This window comes from Embiotoca jacksoni, unplaced genomic scaffold, assembly GCF_022577435.1.
Source record: "Embiotoca jacksoni isolate LCO1_2020_lvr unplaced genomic scaffold, fEmbJac1.0.p SCAF_11, whole genome shotgun sequence".
NCBI lineage: Eukaryota > Metazoa > Chordata > Actinopteri > Embiotocidae > Embiotoca > Embiotoca jacksoni.
In genome coordinates, this window is record NW_027185241.1 from 15,045,605 (window position 1) to 15,050,485 (window position 4,881).

A 4,881-nucleotide genomic window follows, 5' to 3' on the forward strand; every position below is an offset into this window, starting at 1 on the left:
CCTGCCTGCCTCTCTGCTTGGACCTAATTGAATATTAAAGTATCATAGTCCCGCCCTCCCTCTGTAGCCCCGCCCACCCCGGTATCTCCCTGTATGCAACGTGCATGTGATGTGAGGTGAGGTGTGGAGCTGCTGCAGTGCCTTCTCAGCTGGAGGCTGTCCTGCACCACGCAGTCGAGGGAGAAACCTGCACGCGCCTGTGCCTGTGCATCACACACGGAGAGCACATCTGGATCTACAGAGGTTAGTGTGAGGTCAGCTGATGCTCAGAGTTTATGTTGGTGAAAGCTGCCCTGAGGTGACACTGACAGCTCAGTGAGCTCACACACAACAGTGACCTCCACTGGATCCGTTTCAGAATTGATCCTGACCTTGGCCCCAGCATGTATTACATTCTTCATGTAAGTCATGACATGTTGATGGGCCCATTTAAAAGATATAGTGCAGCGATTCTTCCTGCTATTCACAAAACTCTGTCAGAAAATGTTCCATGACCACAGATGAACATGTTATTTCATTAAAGGTGAAGGCCTGCGAGGAGGTCACTGGAAGGCAAGGTACAGATGACCCTGAAGTTTTCATTGTCTTTAGGGACACGAGCAGGATTCATACCATCAACTTCAGAAGCTGCGACTGTTGTGAAAACTTGAAGCTTGCTTCGCAAAAATACTGAGAACGGTCTTCAAGTTAAGTCAGATACATCTTGTATTCGGGAGTTTTAAAATGCAAAACATTTGAGTTTTCATAGATTTGGGATTTTTCAACAAGGGAGGAGGTGTGATTGTAAATTTCAATGGAAAAATCATACAAGACACTAATTATTCTTGTAAATTATTGTATTATATACATCATTCACTGCATCTGGAAGGGATCTTTAAACATATTTCCCCCCAATAAAACAGTGGAAACCAACTATACAGAGCTGGTTTCAGTATTTGTGTCATTAATGTTATACTGTACATGTGCATTGTAGGACTCCGGGAAAAAAAATTAGCGTCCTATAATTGGCAGCACAGAAAAATGGTCAGGTCAGACAGATTACACCACCAGCTTCTACAAAATGTTGATAATTGAAACATCACGCATGCAAAAGGTCATGCAGATTAAATGTATGTGTTGCATGCAACGTTTCAGCTGTCAGACCATTCTTATATCACATTTACATGACTGAGGGATTCTGACGGAATAATATTACATATGCACACTCATTGGCACAACTGAGGTTTGGAAAAACAACGATATTTGTGGCTTTACCCAACAATTAAGACACACAAATGTGGAAAAGCTGTGTTCCACCGTTTGTCTTTTTTGACCCTTTTGCCAACTTTGACTTTCATTCATAGGTGTGAATAAGTAAAAAAATATGGAAAACTCACTTTTGTATTCTCATACATAGAAAAATCAAGCTTGTGTTTGGGGATCCTTTATTCTGTACGAAGTGTGTAGAAAGCAGTCTTGAAGGTTTAGTCTCCTCTTGATTCTGTTTAATGAAAGAAAAAAAAGGTATAAAAGGGCACAACCTAACAAGGACATCAGCTTTGACCACACAGACAATCCAATAAACCAGGAACATTGGACAGCCTGGCAGCATTACAGAAATGTACAAATGTAAAGTGGGGAAGGTATTACAAAGTAAAAAGTCCTGTTTACCTTCCTCACAGCTAATGTCTCCTCAGAGTGCTTCCAAGGTTTTGGATGGACATTAAACTCTGGACAAATCATCAGCACAAAGGAGGAGCAGTTCCTTTAGAAGACATCTGGTTCTTTGCTAAAAAGGAAGCCCACATACATAAAATTGTAAGGAAAGAAGCTGTACACTGTACAAAAAAAAAAAAAAAAAATCCAATTACTGTGCTTTAAATTCTGTTGCAAGTTCTGCTAAAAGAAAACCAAGACTAACGGTTTCATAGACTTCTGAGAATATGGTAGATTCAGCGCCTTAAACTTGTCCTCTTTCATATCGTGGATGCTGTCGCTGACTGTGGTACAGTGTTTAGTTTCAACAGAGAAGCATACTGCAACAGCTCTGATTTGTACATTTGTCTTTTCCCCGTGAAATGCTGGCTGAAGCTTGTGTGTATTGTAGCAGGCCTGCAGTAGAACCTTTTATGTACAGTCAATGATATAGAGCCATCCACCACTATAACAATCTAGCAGTCTTTTTTTTATTTTTTTTTTATTAGAGATGGCCAGTACCAGTGTTTTTATGTTGAATATTGATAGTTATACAAGTTGGAATCATATACATGAGAATAAATGGTTACAAATCACAATTTATAGCTATGGAATATCATTTATGTAACATGTTTCATATATACTGTAAAGCAAACAGGCTATTTTAAGTTTCCTTGGTGAAAACTTCCTCTGCTTAAAAGCTAATTCAGCTCCTTTGTTCGATAGTCATTTCATTTAAAATGATAAGTGATGACATTTTTTTTCTTCCACTCCACCATTTTCTTTTATCCTCCTACCATCGGCACACAGTTTTCTCTGGAAAGATCACATCCATCCCATACATTTATTATTTAACAACCCCGATGAAGGAGAATTGAACTTATTGAAGGCAATCATAGGCTAGCAGGGCCGCATAAGTTTGCATGACACGATGGATTTGTTTGTCTTTTTTCCTGAGGATTTTTATTTTTTAAATATCTTCAACTCCAAGTGCCACATTTTCACATTTTCATTTATTATCATTAAATATATATATAAAAAAAGATACTTTCTGCACTATATTTTATCACATAATGCGTGTGTAGTACATTGTGTGTCAACATCAGAGGGAGATGACCTTCCCTCAAGATAATGTGATAAATATGACAGGTCACTAGATGGTGCCAAATGGCTGTATCACCGCTCCAATAACTGGTCTGAACTGAACTGACGTGTGTATGTTGGATGTGTGTACGGTTTATTGTGGAGGTGTTTATCAGTGTGTTGAAATATTTTTAGAACAAAGTGGGGTGAGTCTTAATCTTTTGATAAACCACTACGGTTGCTGTTGCACAGATGCAGCCCTGTACGAGAACTTTAACTTATTACTTTCTTTGTAACAGGGCAGATTCTGACAGGATTAGAATCAATGGAAGAATGAGTTGAAAAGAGCTTGAAGGGGTTGTTAGTTAGAGAGAGAGTGGGTTGTGTGGTATGATGGAAGCTGGCACACAGGGTATACATGACTTGGACTACCTCTCCATTTATATGTCATGATAACATTAATGAATGGCTGTCCTTCTTTCCTTCTGTCTGTTTGTCCGTCATGTGATTTTGCTTCATAGACGCTGCTGATTGCCGGCAGGCTGTTTAGTTTAACCCTGTCCTCTGAACAGTGAATGTTAGGAAATGGTAACAAGGCCAAAATTACTCGTGTAATGCTTTTGATTCCTCAACGTGCTGAAGAGGACTGAGTGATATGTAGTATACAAAAAGTTATTTTTAAAATGAATTTGAGTTTGTCAGTGAGGCTATTTGACAGCTGTATCTTCAAACCTTCCTAAGACCTTTTCACTTTTGCCAAATTTTTCTTTTATTGTTTGCATTGTTAGATGGTACATAATATCCTGCCCACACCAGACTATTGCTCACAGCTTCTGTTTTCTACTGTGATTATAGTTTGAAAACCCTGTTTGCATTACCGTTTGATCAGCCATCCTGTATGGACCAATTAGTGACCAGTGTCAGTGGTTACGTGTAATTTTTTTTTTATAAATGTAGTTGCAGCAGTGGTAGAGTTTTGGCGCATATAGGTTCATTAAAGCTGCTCAAATAGTTTCAAAATTAAATGTTTCATCAAGGAGTGTAGCCAGAACCATACATGTATATTCATGCAGTGCATTTGGGTCTGGTATCACCAGGCTAGGTTCAGAGTGATGTTGCACAGAGCTAACAAATACACATTTAAGAGCTCATTTTCAGATCAGTTGCTTGGAAAGAGGGCGGCATGGTGGTGCAGTGATCAGCCCTGTCACCTTACAGCAAGAAGGTTCTGGGTCCAAACCTAAGCTGGATCCGAATCTTAGCTGAGGAAGGGACATTTCTGTGTTGAGTTTGACTGTTCTCTCCAGGTACTCTGGCTTCCTCCCACCATCTGAAAATGTGCATTTTAGGTTCACTGGGGATTCTAAATTGGTGTATATGTAAGCGTGCATGTTTTTGTGTTGGCCCTGTAATGGACCCAATCGGCCAAAGTCAGCCCCCCTGTGACCCTGTTCAGGATAAAATGGATATAGATAATGGAAGGATGGATGCTTGGAAACAACCGACTTCCAAAGTTTATGTTGACCAGTTAGCGAGCCACATTTGATATAAATTTGCAAATGATAGCAAGTTAAAATAACTTTTATCCATCCTCAATTAACCCACCGTTTAAAAAAATTACAATAAATCTGCCACAGTTATTGTAAACTGTAAATGTGTCATTCTAGAAAGCAAAGATTTAAAGGTGTAGCAGCTGTAATGAAGGGATATAGGTCCTAAGGGAATTGGTGGATTAGCTCCTTGAAAATGACAATAAATAGTATATTTGTAACTATTGGTCCATTGTAGTGTTTTATTGTTGACTTGATTAACTGCTTTGATTGCACTTTGAAAATGCTGTAGTTCAAATAAGTGCGGGCGAGTTAGGGTGCAGTTGTGAATGTGTGTCAATGTGTTTATGCGTCTGTTGTGTCTTCAAGTTCCCATGTGAGCACTTTTGGCCCATTCAGACAGCAGACAGCTGGAATGTAATCAAAAAGCTGTTTTGGTAAAGATACATTCACAGACTGCTCATGCAGTGGGAGGCCATAAATCCAGTTATCGCTGCAACCTTAAGTTGACTCCTCTTCCCATGTTCAGGTCCAACCACGATGACACAGCTGTTGATACAACCATGACACATCA